The sequence below is a fragment of the Copidosoma floridanum genome, unplaced genomic scaffold (genome assembly GCF_036245765.1).
Source record: "Copidosoma floridanum isolate Cflo_tuat_1 unplaced genomic scaffold, Cflo_Japanese_pri ptg000017l, whole genome shotgun sequence".
NCBI classification, from domain to species: Eukaryota; Metazoa; Arthropoda; class Insecta; order Hymenoptera; family Encyrtidae; genus Copidosoma; species Copidosoma floridanum.
This window is the reverse complement of record NW_028321894.1, coordinates 11,381,555-11,401,419: the sequence shown is the minus strand read 5'-3', so window position 1 is coordinate 11,401,419 and position 19,865 is coordinate 11,381,555. Positions and strand designations below refer to the sequence as shown.

The following is a 19,865-nucleotide window of genomic DNA, read 5'->3' as shown; positions in this document are numbered from 1 at the left end:
TTGTATATAATATATTTAAGTTTATTGGAAAGAATAACTCCCTTGGAACTTCAACTTGCTCGTTTTTTGATAACTTTCAAACTATTTAGGGCTTACATCAACAATAAAACACTACTTAATTTTTCTTAAGTAAAAATTTGTTTTTTATATACTTGTCAATACTTCGTCTCATCATTGGAACCTCATCAAGACTCTCACTTTTCAACGCAAAAACCTCACTTACTATGGACCAAAAGTTTTATTTTATACACAAAGCATGTTATAGGCAAGAACTACTTCGATCATAAGCTATATGTAGACTGTTTACACCGACGGATAAAAAGGCAATATAAAACGGTGTTAATGGTGTGGTATTGTGGTGTTGTATGGTGCCGAAAGAACCGGAAGTACGACAGAGGAGGTGGGTGAAGGGGACTCAACAAGCAAAATTCACTCCCATTACACTTTGTTGCAAGACCATCAATCTTAAATCGTTGATTCACCATCACGCATAAAACGCCTGTAGAAGAATCACTTCAATACTACAATTGTTCTCAAAAAATTTTGTATTTGTATGCTGTAAGTGATCAACTTTTTTTTGATGAAGGGCGCAGAAAACTGTAAAATCAATAAGCAACATCCAATCGTTGTCTTTTGATTTCTGATCTATCACTAAAATTAAAGAAATCCTTGAAAAAACCGTTTGCCGTAGGGGGGGGGGATTTAGCAGGTTATCTAGTTTGGCAAATGGCACTTAAATAAAGAAAAATATGATTGAAAAAATTATTCAAATAATCATCTTAATCTAATTTGATTACCCTTTAACAGCTTCAGCAACTTGTCGATAAAAATATGGGTATACATGGATCCAAACGATTATTGAATCAGTAACTTGAAAACTTGGAAAAAGTAAGCAATATTAAAAGAATTTTTGAAGCAAATGTCAAATTTGTGACATAAATTACTCTGATTACCTTTTATATGCACTGACTATCTTAAAAAAATGTTAAAAAGTAATTAATAAAAAAAGCGTAATCTAGTAACCTCAACATAAACACACCTTGCTCTTGGCGTTTCATGCAATTTCCATACTACTCTTAATATATCCTTGTCAAATGTCAATGATACTTATTTTAGTTTTTTTTAAGTCCAAGTACAAGACAGTTTAAAAGTACAGTGTCGTACAAATTGTAAGTGCTAAAAATCGAAATAAACCGTTCTTATACTTTAATTTTAGAACTTGTCAAGGCTACAAATTGATAAGGAACTGTACTTTCCATTGCCATTGTACAAAGGCTTCTGTAATTTCTTAAAAAATATTAACTCCACATTTCGAACTTGATTAACCTTTTTATTTTATTGAAACGTATTTGAAGAAAGATATCGTAACATCTTAGAAAAATACTTTTTTTTAAATGCTGATTTCGAAAAACTAAATTACATTAAAGATTGTTTATATTAGAAAGTATTGGACAGCAACGAAGTCTTTATAACGTAGCTGTCAGAACCTTTAATAGTCTTACTAAATTTGTATCTAAAGTTACTTACATTAAAATGTTTTGAATACTTGAATGTGTGCAGAGGTTAATTTGTTAACTAGCTTATGACTTTATCAAACTAAATAAGTTTTCTTAAAAATAGAGTTTCAGGTTGTATCTATAATGTCTTTTTCCTTATTTTTTCTATCGTTAAACAGCTTTATCGTATATTTCACACCAATTTTTTCTTTTAGCTAAGCACATTAAATAAATTACTTTTTCCAATATAATATTCTGATATAACACTTAGTAAACATAAGCATAAAAAGTCTTAAGTGTAATATGTATGCAATTAGCTTTGATTCTAATATTTTTTTATGCATTAATAAGATCCAAACATTTTAAATTGCAATTTTGTCATGATTAAGCAATTCTCACAGCAAATTATTATTCTGTGAATTCGTACAATAGCTGAAAAAGAGATGTACAAGATACTTAGAAGTTTGTTAGTATTAAGTAATTTTTTTTAGCTTTCTACTACTTAAAACATTAATTAGTAGTATATTAATTATTAACCACCCGAATCATTGAGTTAAACGAGGCAGAGGTTAATAGTATGCTGTTTAGGGTACTCCAGGTACAACGAAAGTTTTCTATCTTATTAATCAGGTTATGTTGATACAATACGGCTGTGTTACACGATTTATAATTTGTAGCTGTTAGAATAAACAATACGTAAGACCGTAAATTTCTAGATTCTGCCTTTGACTCTTACATTAACACTAATTTTCTTGACACACTGTTGAAAGAAATCAAAAATAAGGTTGTGTTTTATAAGTCTGTTATCATTTTTCTTTCGAGCTTCAAATTATGTAGCTAAATTTAGGCTTAATTATTTATAAAAAATGGTACAGTCAAGTGGTATCACTCTTTTTTTCAATAAAATACGAAAATTAACTAAATTACCGTCCTGATCTACTATACGTAGGTAAATATGATCAATAATACGTCCAATAATGAGTGAATAAATTATTCGTAAAGGAACTTCAATAATTTTGTATCCTGGTGGTACAGCTGAAAAAAATTTATGAATCGTGTGCACTTTGTTGCTATTTATGTAAGCTCCTCTCGTAATGTTACATTCAACTCTTAATGGGTTCATCTTTAGAATAGCCACAGGTGAGTCTGAAATATGAGTGGTGTTATTGTTAAGAACTCGCTGAGTGAAAGCTAATAGACGACCTATAGAATCCTTAGGTCTAAAGTCAATGGTATGGCTGCACTTGATTACACTTCGAAGCGCATTATTGTTCGGCGTAATATCAATAGTTATGTTGTGAGGTTATAATACTTCAATGAAAAATGACTCAATATCTTCAATCTCATTTCTGCTGGTTGGTTATACAATAACTTAATCGTCAACGTAAAATTTATTACAATTTTCATCAATATTTGGAATTGAGTTACATGAAAAAAGTTCTACTGAGCCAAAAACGTAGCTGTGTTTTGGCGATAATTTAATAGGTGGAAAATACTGTGCTTTTAAAACAGAAGAAGTACCAGAAAGGCTTAGTGTTTATGTTTCTTCCATCGTTGTCAAAGTATAACTAAGAGGTTTCTCTTGATGTAAAAAAGTTACATTTGTTTTGAATGAAACTCTAAGCACAAATGACCGCAGTTGTAAGAGTTAAATTTTTGATAACGCTTATGATTATATTTTACCTTATTTACTTTTAGATATAGCATTAAGTTCATAGTTGGCTAAAGATCTCCAAAACTATCAAAACATACAACATTATTACCACGTTTTCGATAAGCCACCCAGTGAGTTCCAAGTCCATTCTTATCATCAAGATTCACTGTAGCTGTTTAAGAAAACTGTGGGCCATCAGCAGGTTAGTTGTTTTTCATGAATACTTCACGAAAAAGGGGGATTTTTAAGATTTTAGAATATTTTATCAAATCTATGTTGGTCAGAGCTCGATCAGGTGATTTTACTGCTTAAAACTTTTTTTGATTTTTTTTTTGTTTTTGTTTTTTTCTTTAAACCTTTTCCAACGTAAGGCTTTAAATAGACTTATAATCTAGTTTTATGAGGTCTGAGATAAAGACCTTCCCAGAGGGCAATAGCTTCCATGGTTTGATTGTATCTCTGATTCTCAGCTAGCTGTTTTTTGGCTGACTTAGTAGCATGGATGCTTTTAATAATTCCTGCTATTCCATTGGCTATAGCACCTGTTGCACTCAAACCAGCAAACACGGGTATCAGAGGTAGAGCTCCATCAATTCAAGTAGATAGACGTAAGATGCGGGGAATTTTCACATGCTTTTTACCACCAAATTTTTTAACAGCAGTACGAGCACCTTTCAAAGCACTACTCATGACATCTTGAGCTTTTTTGCTATTGGTATTCATGTCTTGTAAAGCAGCTTTAATAATTGCACTTAAAGCACTTCCTTGTTTTTTGAAGCTACTCTTTTATTTTCCTTTTGTTAATACAATGTTTCTTCTTCTTCTTCTCCTTCTTTAGCTCCATACCAAATTTACTTTGAAGCTTCATAGCACCAATCACAAAGGTAGCTGCTGCTTTTTCACCAATACTTGAATCTGAGGCTTTAACTCTTTGCCAAGCCTTATCAGCTAAAATTTTATCTGCTTCGTGTCTGGCTTTTAAATGTTGTAGATTTTTTGAGTATGCTATATCATGCTCTTTACACGCAGCGTCCAGCTGAGTAACTCCTGATTCTCCTGTAACAAGACGCTTAGAAAGCTTAGTACCAGGCCCACTATACTGATATCAAGGCAAATGAAGCTCTCCTGGTAAAGAATTTACAATTTCATTTACAAGACCTCGTCCTCTCTTACGCTGCATGATCATGATGATGCATGATGATGATTAGTCTTCAGAGGTTGGATTATGACTACACGTTCGGAAAAATAAATAATGTATTTATAGTAGAAGAATTCGTTACAATAAAGAGCTCAAATTATAAAAGCGTTATACTGTTCAATTAAAAAATCAGTTGTCACTCATCCTTCATACCGAGTAGACATGAAGTTCAAAGAACAATCCATAAATTTTCAAGTCTGAATTTTGACGCTATTGTAAAACAACAAAAGCGTTCAAATCGACATGGTAAACCACTCCCCGATAGTGTTCGCGCTGTATTTTGCGAACCATCTAATTGTGGTAAAACTAATAGCTTATTGGCTTTAATCTTGCATCCCAATGGAGTTAAGTTTGAAAATGTGTATGTGTATTCTAAATTGCTGCATCAGCCAAAATGCAAGTTTTTAAAAGATTTATTGGAGCCTATAGAGGGTGTGAAATACTTACATTTCAGCGAACACGAGACTGTAGTTTCGCCCGATGATGCTTTACCAAATTCTGTAATGATTTTTGATAAAATAACTTGTGAAAAACAAGACAATGTATAGGTCTTTGTCTCTATGGGTAGACACAAAAATGTTGACTGCTTCTATCTTTGTAAGTCGAATCCTCAAGTACCAAAGCATCTTGTAAGGGATAACATTAATTTTTTAGTTTTATTCTGTCAAGATGAAGTTAATTTGAAGCATGTGTATAATGATCATGTAAACTCTGACATGCCATACATTCAATTTAAAAATTTATGCTCTAATTGCTGGAATGATGATAAACATGGATTTGTTGTTATAAATAAAGATAAACAAATGAATAATGGCCGATACAGAAAAAGCTTTAATAATTTTGCTGTACATTTTGGACATACCTAGTGCAATCATTACAGTCGTAAGACATTGAAACATCATCATCATCATCGTCAGCATCATTATCATTATGTATGAACAAGAGAAAGACGTTCTACATCAGTTAGTAAAGGCACGTGAGGCTGTTAGCAAAAAGGACGGACTATTGAAATTAGGAAAAAATGAGGCTGAAAAAGTGCTTAGTGAAACTTTAAAACCAATTACAGACCCTCTGATGGAATTGGACCCTCTAATTGTTGCCGAAACAAAAAAAAAAAAGAACAACAGTAATAATTATGTTACTTATAATTATTTTTATAATAAAAACGATGAAGAAAATAATAAAGTTGATAAAGAAAAGCATCAAAAAAACAGAGAAAAGTATAGTGAAAGTGATATAGCATTCGAGTCTGCCATTAGTGAAAGTGATGATGATACTGATTTAAATAATACTATTTGGAATCAATCACTTCATTCAGTGCGAATTAGTAGGAATTCATCAAATAATTTTTATTTACAAATACTTGATGAAAATCAGAGAGATTTATTAGATTTAAAGTATGGAGTACGAAAAGAAAATGCGATGCACAAGCTTGGTGATTCGCAAATAGACTTCAAAAACAATCGTTTCAAAATGGATGATTTAAGTTTCCCAATGACTCCTAGAATAATAGAGCAACTTATCAAAAAGCATCCTAATAAATCTCTGTTGACACGGGAGGATTTAAAAAAATACTACATAATATTACAAACTTCAAATGTTCATAGGAAAGGATTTTAAAAAACTGGAGCTATACGAAACCATAATGGTAATAAGTTCAATAAAATTATCGCTCCAAAGTTCGATGTCATAGTCGGCAAAAAAGACGGCTCGTTGCTACCTGATCATGAAACAGCTCAAATAACGCAACAAGTAAATTATATACATTGGGATGATCCTAATGAGTTAATAGATCGTTTACGCTTATTAACAGTTGAAAAGTCAGCAGGAAGTACAAGTTTTGACAATGAAATTTTATCAATTATTGAAGAGCTTCGTGAAGGAGGGTATATATATATATAGACGCGCACAATTTTTGCTTTAGTATCAAAATGAGTGTCGATGTATTCGGTCAAAAACTAGGTAAAACCGAATGTGGTAGACGAGGTCCTCTTGGTATTGGATATAAACTAACAACAGATGGGCAGTATGACTTAAATAACAAAAGACTGTGCAATGTTGGAGCATCGAAATAGCCTTATAATGCAGTAAATTATGCGTACTTGATTGAAGTAATTAAAAAGCTTGAAAAAGAAGTAGATAGCTTTCGAATTTTTATATTCAACTTCCAAGAAAAATTCCCATTTATTTAAGCTGATTCAGAAAATTTAAACCTAGACAATTAATACATGGACCTAATCGTTGAGAATTTGCATAAGGCAGAAAGGCGTAATTATTTTCGCTGAAAATTCAACATACGTGGCTTAGATGAGACTTGGCAAGCAGACCTTGAAAAATGTAGCCTTACGCTTCCAAAAACAAAAAATATCGGTACATGCTCACTGTAATAGATATTTTCGTCAAGTACGCATGGGCTGTACCCATTAGGAAAAAAACTGGTAAAGAAGTAACTGCAGCAATGCATTCGATATTAAAAAAAGGACGGGTACCAGTAAACATGCAAACTGATCGTGGCAAAGAATTCGATAATGCAAACTTCTGAAATCTCATACAAAAATATAAAATAAATGTATACTCAACTTACAGCAATCTTAAGCTTTAATATGCGAGCGATTCACTCGTACTTTAAAGATTTGATGTGGAAAAAATTTAGTTTGCAAGGCAATTATAAGTGGTTGAATTTAATACAAACATTAGTTAAATTATATAACAATAGGAAACATTGAACAATTTGTTTGAAACTGAAAGACGTTACTGCTGAAAATGAAGTTCAAATCTTGAAAAACTTCAAAAACAAATGTAAAAATAACAGTGAGCCAAAATTCAAAATTGGCGATAAAGTATGCGTAAGCAAGAAAAAACAAGCATTCGAAAAAGGTTATATACCGAAATGGTTGACAAAAATGTTTACAATCACACGAGTAGCAGCAACAAATCCAACGACGTATCATCTGAAAAATTATCAGAATTAACCTATTTCTGGAGGTTTCTACGGGCAAGAACTGCAGAAAACAAAACATTCTGATGTATATCCCACACAAGATCCTTCAAAGACGTGGCATTCGAGTTTTTTTTAAATGGTTGGGTTTCGACAGTACTCACAATAGTTGGACGAATAAATAACAAAGACATTTGAATTACTTTAAGTTAAAAAATCATAAGATTGTTATATGTATCAAGAATTAATGAAAATGTTACATAGAAAAAATGTTTTAAATAAATACTGAAATTTTAGAAAAAATTGTAATTTATTTTTCCACTTTTTTACATCACACATGAGAAAATTTAATGTGTTTTTGATTCTATAATATAAATAATTTAAATTTATTTACAAAATCCAATTATTCATTACAGAATTCTTCGTTTTTTAACAGAGCTGCACTTATTATAGTCTGCAAAAAAATTAGAAAGTCATCGTCAAGTTCTGCAACTATCTTGGGTCCGAATGTAGTACAAACTTTTCTTAGTTTTGACGCCATGTAGTTTTAGTCGAGAATCAATTTGGAAAGTTCTTTCGTTGGCAGAAAAACACTGTCAGCGATTTTGTTGAGTGTTGCAAGATCCATCTTAATTAAAACAAAAAAAAACATGAAAGTTAGCATGAATTATTTTTACATCACATATGCTGTGTGAATATGCAAAAATATTTTGTATAAAAAAAAAATAAATAAAATAAAAAAAAAAAAATATATGGTACGTTGACTGTATTTTGGTTTTTTACTTGGTTGTTCACTTAAAGGTAATGTCAGCTTCTGTTGATTGAGTTCAACCTAACTTGGACCTCTGCTGACGTGTAGAATAAGCTTGTCTGGTCGAGACGACTCCTTAATGGTACCGACCCCCCCACTGTAGGCTCATCTGCTAGTGTTCTGTCTATTTTTGAGGGATCCAATACAGGAACAGTCCTTGCAGCTTCTCCTACCTGATTGGCTACCCCTTCTATCGATCCTTCCCTTTTATTGAACGATTCATTTTCCACAATGCTATAATGACCCCATGGTAGAGTATTGGTACAACTAGGTTGCAAAAATCGTTTGTCGTCGTGTACACTTAAAGCTATTTTCGTTTCTTTTTCAGTGAATAGTTGATGATGACGCGATCTAATAATTTTCTGCTCTTGAGTGATGCTAGAACTTTCAGTCAGACTCTTGATGTAATCTTCAAAGGCTATCGCAGCTCCTACAATGGAGCTTTTTACACCTTTAGCTTTTTTTAATAGTTTTTGATTTTAAATTTTCACGCTATACATTAAACTTCGCAATCCTACAAATTCCAACATAATATTACCATTGCATTCTTCTTTTAAAAGACCAAAAATTTTTTTGTTTTCACATAGCATATTAAAGTCATTGTTGATAGGATAGTTCTACGTGTCGAATTCTTTGATATTCTCACGCATTATATTATAGATATTTTGATTCGTTATTTCATATTTAAGACTATCAGGGTCAGTATACAGCAGTTTGCACTGATCCCCAATTTTATTTCTCATAAAATCATAATGAAATTGATACACAAGTGTTTTGGACATATCCAAGACATTTAATTTTATGTATATTGGTTTTTTAATAAGAATATCAGTGTGCATTGATTGTATAGAAACAAGCTGCTCGTTAAATATGTCACAACTATGAAAATTGAGACGTAAAATATATGCTTCTGCCACAAATCTTCCAGCCCACTTGTTGATAAGCTTAACATCAAATCGCTTGCGCTCATTTTCCATTGTTTTCCCATATACTGCATTATTATGTAATTTGTACAACATCTTCTTAAATTCATTTTTTGCATTTTAACGTTTTTGACTGATAAAGTCAATGTATTTTTTTAACCAAGAACTTTCATTAAACTGTATGGCTCTATAGATTTTTGTTATACGGAGACCATGACTCACAGCTGGCTTGAGTGCCCGATAGTGTATTAAGTATCATTTTTTGTCGTACAGAGTAGTCAATAATTTTTTTTGTTTGGATCCTGGAGGTGTTATGTGCTCAGCATGAAATGGCAAATCCTTGTGTCCGTTATGGAGCGTTTCGGGGTAAACAAGATCTACTTCGAGTATATACCCGATTTCAGCATCATCTTCTTCATTCGAAATAGCTGTTGGGTTAATATTTTCAATCCATTTGAAACCAGCGTAAGGCAATGGTTGCGTCATGACCCAACCATATAGATTATTGACATCATAATTCATTAGATATTTTTCATCCATATCATCGCGTTTGCCTTCTTTCATGTATGCATTATTTGCTTTAGCATTGCGATTACAACATTGACTGATGCCACCTCGTATGCCACGCTCAGTAAACATAAGCATGTCAACATCAGTTAATAACTTAAGTTTTACCTTAAATTGATTAACATCATTAATATTATTATTTCATAATGAATTATAATTTAAAAAATTTTTTCAAACCTTTGTATACTTTAACATGGCATTCTAAGTTAAACCAGGTGTTGTATAATAATGAGCCGGGTCTAATTCATATGCATCGAGACAATTGTTTCGGAAATTTCTAAAACTTCGGCTAGTAGTAGCACATCAGTCTTTAAGTATAAATCTGAATACTGCCCAAGTGTTTAAACGTTAAAAGTACTCCAGATACTTTTAGGATGCTCATACTCTTCATCAGTTATATGAGCTTCAAATAAGCTACTATAAAAATCTTGTTTTGTTGGTATCTTTTTTTTCTCTAGTTTTTTGAACGAGGATATATAATAATACGGAAATATGCCTTTCCTTTTTAATAAATTTATTTGATTCATATCGTAGTTATCATCATTTGAGAATGTACTTTCGATATTTCTCATTTCATCAATATATGATGACAGTTTGTCGAGAGATAAAGGAATAAATTTGAAGGTATCTATAAATCGTAGATTAAAATCAGTTCCTTCAACATATTTTGTAAAGGAAATATACTTTTCTTCTATCTGAGATAAAAGTTGAACTCTTCCTGGGAAGTTAATTGCGAGTTCTTTTATAAACAAATGAGAATCATAACCGCTTAACTTATGAAAAATTATCGGTATCATTCGTGAATCATGATAATTAATATTACACTTGCTATGCGCGGTACCTTAAAACCTGCAATAAAAAAAACTATTTTTTTGTTTGGTGTATGAAATAATAATAATTATTGCAGTAAAATAAAATGAAAATATGCGTACTTTTCAGTCAGATGACAATAATCTTGTACTTTTTTATCAACTAAACTAAAGGGATGGTTACATATTTGACATAAACAAGCTTGATCATACATGACCTTTTCTGCTGTTGTCAAATCAATCATCTTGATAGAATTTTTACACAGTTCTTCCAGTTTTAAAGCAAAAAGGTAAAAAATATTGACAAACCATTTCGCAGGTGTCTCCATATTATTTACATCATTTCGTCTATAACTCTAACATTCTGATTTACTATCATCATAACTGCATTTAATATAACATTATGATATAACATTTGATAACATCCAATACTATCTGTTACATGATATTGATACGCACGTTTATTTTCAACAGATTACTAAGAACATTCGATGTTCGCATAAACAACAAAAGGTACTCGGTTCTTGTACATAAAATTTTTTAATTTAAGTATGTGCTTATTCTTCTCTTTTTTATGTAGAATAATTTTGCAACTATTCGTATTTTTGCAATCTTCTTCATGGGCTTTCAATTTATCTTTAGACCAAAAGTAATAAAGGCATAGTCCACATATGTTTGAAGCATGTTGATATTAAGACAACTGTTTGCGTATTAAACGTGACAAATTTTTAATCCAAGCATAAAGATATTTATACTTGGTATTTGAATCGTTTTCAATATTGATTGTATTATTATCCTCCTCATCATCAATATAAAAACTTCCAACAAGTAAAAGGTTTACATGACTTTCTTTTTTGTTTCCTGATAAATGACAAGGACAAACATTAAAAGTGTTACCTTTCTTTTTTTAAAAATATAAATTACCAGAAACATTATTTTTTTTTAAATTCAGAAATTTTTTTAGGGGTAACGGGGAACTCAACATCTTTAAAATTCAACTCGTTTTCGTATCTTCTATAATTTGAGACACGATTTGCATTTTTGTTTACTGGATGCAATGCTGATCATATAGCCCATTTAAAGCATTGATTGTCCGTGTTTACAATATTTACTCAAGCATTTTTTTTTAATGTTATCTGGTACATCTATAAATAAACTACCTCGCATAGGATTCAATTTATTAATGTTGATGACTAAATTTAATATTGAATGTAAAAACCAGCCAGAACCAGCATCTTCAAAGTCATCCATACTTTGTTTAATTGGTTGTTGCACATTCTTATCAAACCAATCGTCTAAATCAGTTGTTTGATAAATGGATTGTGACTTTGTGTTAAAGAATTTTATATTAGCACTTTCAATGTTATCTTATACTATAACATATTCAGATGACAACACTGTATTAACTTTTAGTGATTTATGTTTGCTTAGAGACTGTTGTATTCGGTTAAAAAACTGCTTCTTTGCATCTTTAAAAAAATTTCTCAAATCTAAATGTTTTGAATTAACAATCAATGCTGTCATGATTCGTTTTTCGAAAGCACTATTAACATATTCGAGACTTACTGTTTTATTGTTCTCAGCAACTGGAAGTGTTGTTGTTAACGATATTACTGCTGATGTAGATGCCCCTGCAGCTATACCTTCACCTTGAACGTATTTTGTGAAGTTATTTTCAAATTTGCTAGTTGCTGCTATTTCTACATTATTTTCTGGTTCAAACACTTTGGGTTCATTTTCAAATGCTGTAACTGCTGTCTCAACTTCACGATCACGGTTTGATACAAAAACTTTAAACTTATTAATAAATATTGTTGCTGCTTCTACTATTTCTAAGCGATCATAAAGTAGTTGTATTAAATTTGTTAGTAAAGCTATCGCTGATTGAAATTTTTGCAATTCAGAAGTTGATAAGTCATTTTTTTCTTTACTAAAAAAAATCACTATCTTTTAGAACTGTAAAACTGCTATCTAACTGAATTTGGATATGAGCAGCATCATATCGATTTTTTATTGTATTCTGATCTTGAAATTCATAACCTAAAAATAAAGTAAGTTGTACATAATGTTTGAACACTCTTTTTTTTTGTCACCAGATACATACTTGCAAAAAAAATGAACTGATTATGTTTCTCTTTGTGTATTTGTTTAGCTGTCCTGAAAGAAAAGGGTAACTTGCAAGACCAAGTTCCTTTCTCAGTAAAAAAAGCTCTTGTTTGGCCACCAGAACTTGTCTTCAATAAAAAAAGAAAACAGTCCTGTCTCATATTATCGTCAGAAGAGTGGCAGCAAAATCAAATAAATATAGTCAACAGTATATTAGAAAAGGCTCAGGCAGTAGAAAACAGAAAATCATCAAGAGCAAAGCAGAAAGTAACTAAAAATGAGGAATTAAAAGCAAAGAGATTAGGAATTGATCAGAAGAAAAAAATAGATGAAGAAATTAAGAAGTTGAGGAAAGAAAAAAATAAATTAAGAGATATAAAAGTTGAACCAACTACTTAAAAATTATACCATATTCCTTCATTTTATTTTACTTGACTGTGGTTTTTTTTTTTTTTGAAGTGAATGTCTTTAATTTTTCGTTTATTTCAATAAATAGCAATTAGTTTTCTAAATATCGTTGTACTTCTAATATTATACTATGTACGACTTATTAGTGTACTTAGGTTTCTTAAACAGGATTAGAAAAAATTATTTATTTACTTGAAATCATCGTATTTAAACAAAAGTTATCACTATGTTCAATTATTGGTACAGGTTAAACTGAACGCTGGGACACCGCACGTTTACCTTGTTCATCGATTGGGACAATGATGACTTACTTAAGTAACTATTAATCGTTTTATTTTTCATACAATATAGGTAAATAAATTTTCAAGTATCGAATGCAACTACGATAATTATAAAAATTCAAAATATACTTGTCAAAAAAAATTAGTATATTTCTTTTTCGATTTCCCAAACCTTAAGGCCCTTACGCGTTCAGCCATTGAGACATTTACCTTATAGTTTGCTTATATGTTTTCAATAGCTGGTGAGCCACATCTTTAAGATATTTTACTGTTGCCATAGCTAACTTAAAACTGCAAGCTTACTTGCTCACAGATAACATGAAAATGAGCTGCTGAAGCAGCTTCAATCTTAATATAAAATAAATTTTAGAAAATAGTAGGCATATAGAGGGGAGGAAAGAAGAGGGATACACAGTTGTTTATACAAAATCATTACAACATTTTAGAATGAATTCATTTTATTTTATATAACTTTTATTTTTTTTTTTATTAACATTTAAATTTACTTAATTTTAAGGATTCATACTATCATTAAGGTCACTACTACTACTACTACAACTACTACAACTACTCCTATTATCACTGCTGCAGCTGCTGCTGCTGCTACTACTATCGCTACTACTACTACTACTCCCACTACTACTACTACTAATACTTATTTTTGACGTGATTTTTTTTCACCAATTGAAGAATTTGGTATTGTAACATTTTTTTTTTCTTACAAAAATCATCTACATAACTTTCTTTAATAGGTCGCTTTCGAGTTGCTCTATTTTTTTGCGGCAAAAGCTGAACTTCGTTGCTTAAGCTTTTCTATAGCCTCTCTTTTTTTTTCTTCAGCTTTTTCAATTCTTATTTGAAGCCGGGTTTCCTGTTTTAAAATTTTCTCACCTTCTTTCATCCGTTCGTTTATCATCTTCTTCATTTCTCGTTGGATGACCCTCGGCCTTTGATTTTGAAGAGCTGTCTCCACCCTGAAGGTTAAAATATTCCGATCTTCGTCGGTCCATTCTTGTAGATTGTTTGTCAGAAGCTCGTTGTGTAACGGTAATACCCGTGCTGCAACAAGCAAAGAAGCTTTATGCTGCGGTGTAAGCGGTGGTTGTTCCCTGAAAAAAAAGGAATTTTTTTTTTTTTTTTTTTTTCATAGTTATAATATTCAAACTTTCAACGTACCATAGCATATATTCTTCTTCTTCTTTTACCATATTCATCATCATACTTGGTATATGTGTTGGGATGTTTTTCCAATCGGCTGCTACTGCTGCTGCTTCGGCACTGTTTGTTTCAGTGTTGGCGAGATGTTTTCTTCTTCTCCTTTTTCTCCTTCTTCTTCTTTTATTGGTTGTGGCCCCGTTTCAAAACTCCAATTTTGCTCCATCCACTACAAAACTGACGATGATAAAGCTGTTAAGGGCGTTTTAACAGCTAGTACTTTCTCTACCCATGCAGCTTCAGATGCTGTAAGGGTGTTTTGTTCTAAGAAAAAAGAAACGAAATATTTATTAAGAAAATATTGCAAAATATAAAGATTCAAAATAAAATAATAATTTATTTCTTAGGTTTTTCTTCTTAAAAAAAAAAATTAATTGTGGGAACTGCTTCTTGGGCAACGTCTTCAAGAGGATTCCCAGCAGCAGCAGCATCTTGATCATGATAAACTGCTTCCACAGCATCTGCTAAGGAATCCTCCTCTGTAGATATCTCATGACTCGCAGGGTCTACACGGTCTACAATCGCCTGCTCTTCTTCTTCTTCATACTCTTTTACAAAAGTATTGATCGCACGACGAAAAAGTCATTCGTTGTACATTTGGATGTCACTAGTTAATGTTTTTTTAACCATTTTTCGTACTGTAAAAAAAAATATTACGTTCATAAAAACCTTCATTATATTAATAAAAGATTTTTTAACTGTTAATCAAGAGAAAGAAAATTAGAAACTCTTAACATCATTTCTGTGGTAAAAGTGTTATTGTAATGAAAAAGATAAAAAAAAAAAATAGAAAGAACTCTCAACATCATTGCTGTGGAGATAGTTAAAATAGAAATTTTGCCAATCATTTTTGCGGCTGAAGCGATTGATAAGATGTAAAAAATAAAAAAGTTGATGAGGGTGAGAAAGAGCAAAGCTAAATAAATTATGAAACAAAACTACCTTATTTTGTTGAAGGATGATTCCTAGTCATGTGAATACTCCTCAAGTTGCTGGCTCCTTGTGTGATTCACTAGCTATGAGTTAAAATTAAGGTCAAGAGCAGTTCTTAAATCCTTTGGAAAGTGCATGAAAATGTGTGTAGAAGGGTGAAGGAGGGCGTAAGTTATTTCTGATTGGCTATTTGAAAATTTGAAAAACCTATCGTAGAAGGAAAAATTTAGACATGCGCGAAGCATTACCTGTATGCATGAGACTAAGGAAGGGGGTTTTTGGGCATACCATAGGTACAAAACATAGTTTCGCATGCTTTGCACATTTTTGAAGGGAGGGGACTGCGGAGGCGGGTATTGCACTTGTATCTTTTTTTAACTGCAGTTTTAGTATTGCACTTACATCCTTTTCTAACGCAGCTATTTTCTTATTGGATCGGAGTTGTTGCTCTAAAATTAAGAAAAGCAGAGTAGCACTTTGATTTTAATTATTCAGAAATAGTACTTTGAACCATACAGTTGGATATTATTATTGCAATGGCTTGAAGGTGACCAGTTTATCGGACAAGTGAGATTGAACTCGAAGAGGATTTGGAGTTCCCAAATTTGTTAAACGAGATGCCGCCTAGTGTTATCAATATCTTGGATAAAATATTTCCTGAACAACTGATAGATGACGATTTTTGGGTGGACTCATTACTTTCATCAATTTATGATGAAAACTCTGCAGTTATCGGTAAGTTTTTTTTTTTTTTTTTTTATTATTATTAAAATTCATATCACTTAGCGAGCACTTCATCTTACGCTGCATCGAATCGAAGGTTAAAGGACTGCAAGAACGTAAACAGGTAGTAGAAGAAAGGGGCCTTTGCTACAGTTGCCTCGGGGTGCACAAACTTGATAACTGCAAATTGCTCAAGAGATGCCAAACTTGCGATGGCAAACATCATTCAATGCTGCATGATAATTTTTCAACTGCAACGCACCTCGCACCTTGAGCTTGGCCTACAGATCTCGTTATAGGTAATCGTTTATCCTGCAACTGGAGTGCATATTCAGGTAACACTGCACTTTTACCTAATGCTCTGGTAAAAATGCAAGGCCCTGATGGACGTACGCACTAAACACGTGCTATGATTGATAATTACTCACAGCAATATATCGTAAAAAAAAGCTTATTCAAAAGTCTTAAACTACCATACCAATCAACAAATCGCCAAATCACTGGTGTTGGTGGTGCCAAGGGTCCACAAGTGCATGGACAAACCATTACATCTATCATCCGGGAGTACGCAACGATCTCTTTCGACGCACTGATTATCTCGCTTATCAGTAATTATAGACCTGGAGTGCCCCAGCTGTTGAGCAGCTGGAGATACCTGAAAGTTTTAAATTTGGCTGACGACCTTTGGAAAAGCCCATTGAAAATCAAAATACTGCTGGGTGCCAACGTACATCCTCGAATATTACAAGAAGGCCTACGCATCAGGATGCCAGAGACGCAGTGTAACATTTTTGGCTGGACGCTATCTGGTCCATTGCATGTTTAAACAGTAGTGCCATCATCGCAAGAATAATTGTTAGTGGTGTAAAGGTGTAAACAAGTATATTATTGTGACTCATATACTATGTATCCTGATTTGGCCTCGCTCGATTATAATATGTGGGCAGTATGTTCAGTTTGAAGTTAACTTATGCTAAAATGTGCCGTAAAATTTATTATTTTCTTATTGCTATACAACATTGCTAGAGTTCTTAGACGACTGTTACTTATTCAAATTTATTATCTTATGTTTCACACATTACGTTACTTGGATTAAAACAATACTTGAGAGACCGTGCTACATTTATACATTAATACATTTATACTTCAAAGGAGATTTATACCTTATAATCTATTCAAAAGTTGTTATCTGCAAACTTGAACATTTACATCAAAGTATATAACTATACCAAGCAAGTGCCACTGCTGAGCTGAACACTTCACTCAGTCAGCAAATCTACAAACCAATTGATTGTAAATAAATGCTGCTTTTAATAAGTGTTTGTTAATATCTTGTTCATCTTTTTCCCAGGATCTGCTTTCGATGTGGTCTGGGCTTAGCTCACGACGGAAACAGCCCTTCCACGAACATTTTGCTCTTGTGGACTTTAACATGAAAGTCCAGTCCCTCCAGGATAGGTTGCATCCATTCAGGCATCGTAGCACGTAAATAATCTATTATTTGTTTTGTATACAATGATTTGAGAATCTCTGCCGTTCACTCTGCGTTTTGTATTCACAGAGAACCTCTGTTTAAGGCGCTCTATCATCCAACGTATTATTTAGAAAAAGGCCGTTACGGACACATAAAAATCTAAAAGATCCGGAACGTGATGAATAATACGTTTTAAAAGCATAAAAAAATTTGTCCTTGTCAAACCATAAATTAAAATTCAAACAATAGTAAAAAAGACTAACTTATTATTAACTATTGCAAACACCATTGGATCAGAAGCCCTTCTTTTAATTTGTAAAAAAATATACACTTTTACGTCAACTTGGTCCTGTTTTACTACATGTAAAAATAACAGAGTTATAAAATATGTTTTAATTGAAAAATCAAATTTTAAGAAAAGTTGGCATCAAAATTAAAAAAAAAAAATTTTTTTTTTACAGTTAAAAAGTCTTTCATACCTTGAAGACAATCCATCCGGAATTGTTGGTCTGCATACATTTTTACAATGAGGACAGCCAAATGGATTGTCATTTTAAGAACCCTAAGAAGTTATTTGGAGTTCTTTCTTTGATTGTTACGCTACTTTTATTTATATGTTTTAAAAGATACTGCTTAGACTTTGAGATATCTTGACTTAAACGGATAACTCAAAGTCACTCAATAGCTTTTTAGCCTGAAGTATAAGAGTTGCCAAAATTTCAGTAATGTACTTGATTTTCACTACAGTTGTTTGTTTACTAGTCATTATTTTATTGCTTTTAAAGTAGTACATTACGAGATTAGTGCGTGGGGAAGGCCATTGACACACGCGTGTCAGTTATGTAACCTCTCGCGGTTTTGTTTATATAACTCTTTGACCCAATGTGCGTGGAGAACGAGATTTAAGCCATCTTATGTGGCTCTGCAAAGGTCTCGACGTATACACGCACTAAGACGAGTCCGTAGCACGAGCTGTGAGTATTATGTGTAAATCTACTAGGTGTTAAGAGCCACATAACATGGCTCATAATCGAATCCCCGTGCACACCGTGTCAAAAAATGGTATTTAATAATCGCTTCCCTGGATATGTAGACAAAAGAGCTACTATACATTATACTGTGCAGTATATTCTGTTGTAACGTACCCTTACAAGGTTTTGAGTATGAAAAATATGCTGCAAACTCACTATAAAGGTTAGAGAGTGAGTTCTATTGCGTCTTTTAAGCAGATGTAAGACTTAGTTCGGTGATCAAGCTACGTGTTAAGAGAGTGCATTTTGATCAAATGTAAAACTTACTTCCATAACTTAGCTGTGTAAGAAAAGGTTTAGCAAATAAGGCAACTGTAAGCTCACCTTAAAAGTGAATCAAGAAGGAACAAGAAAGAAAGGACCGTTGACTGAGAATCCGACGTTAAAAGCAGAAGCCTAATTACTATCATCACCACAAGTGCTCTCATGTAGGATTAGATACATCGTTGCTATCAACATACGAATTACGGAAAAAATTTGCCAGCATCATCATAATAAGACAATCTATGAACAACTTTACCAAATAGTAAAAGAGTACTTACATCTATTTTGTATCAAAGGTGATGCTGCTCCACGTACTTTGTATGTACAACATAATATACTGACAATTGATGATGAACCTGTTTTTACTAAATAATATAGATACTCTCCTGCTCTAGACAAGGAAGTTAGAGAACAGATCGATACATTATTACTAAAAGGAACCATTTGTTTTTCTTTTAGCCCATACAATAGTCAACTATGAATTATTTTCAAAAAACCAGGACCCAACAGAGGAAAGAATCATCGTCTCGTAATAGATTGCAGAAAATCAAACGCTTAAACTATCGCTGATGCTAATCCATTGCCTTATATTACAGAGATATTATAGGAAATTGGCGAGTCAAATCTTTTTTCAATTTGACCTAGCTTATGGATTTCATCAAATTGAAGTATCTCCAGAAGATCGCCATTAAACAGCTTTCAGTACTCTATACGGACATTAGGAATATACAGGTTTACCATTTGGATTATACAATGCACCAGCTACATTCCGAAGACTTATGGATAATATATTATTGGGATTGCAAGGCACAGAACTATTCATATTTTAAGATGATGTTATAATATGTGCTGGGACTTTAAAAGAACATGAAAGTTATTGAATAGACTATCAGATGCTGGTTTAAAATTATAGCTAGATAAATGCGAATGTTTAACTTCTGAACAAGCATATTTAGGACATAAAAAAGGTGATTATGGAGTAAAACCCAATCCCAAGAAACTTGAAGCATTTAAAACTTCCCAACACAAACAAA

General features: G+C 32.3%; 1 protein-coding gene across 1 annotated transcript in view; it reads left to right on the top strand.

The window, feature by feature from the left end:
* LOC106639240 (glutamate receptor ionotropic, kainate 2) overlaps window positions 1–19,865 on the top strand; it is a 1,100,929-nt gene that overhangs the window by 184,029 nt on the left and 897,035 nt on the right. The gene's annotated exons all lie outside the window — the stretch shown is intronic.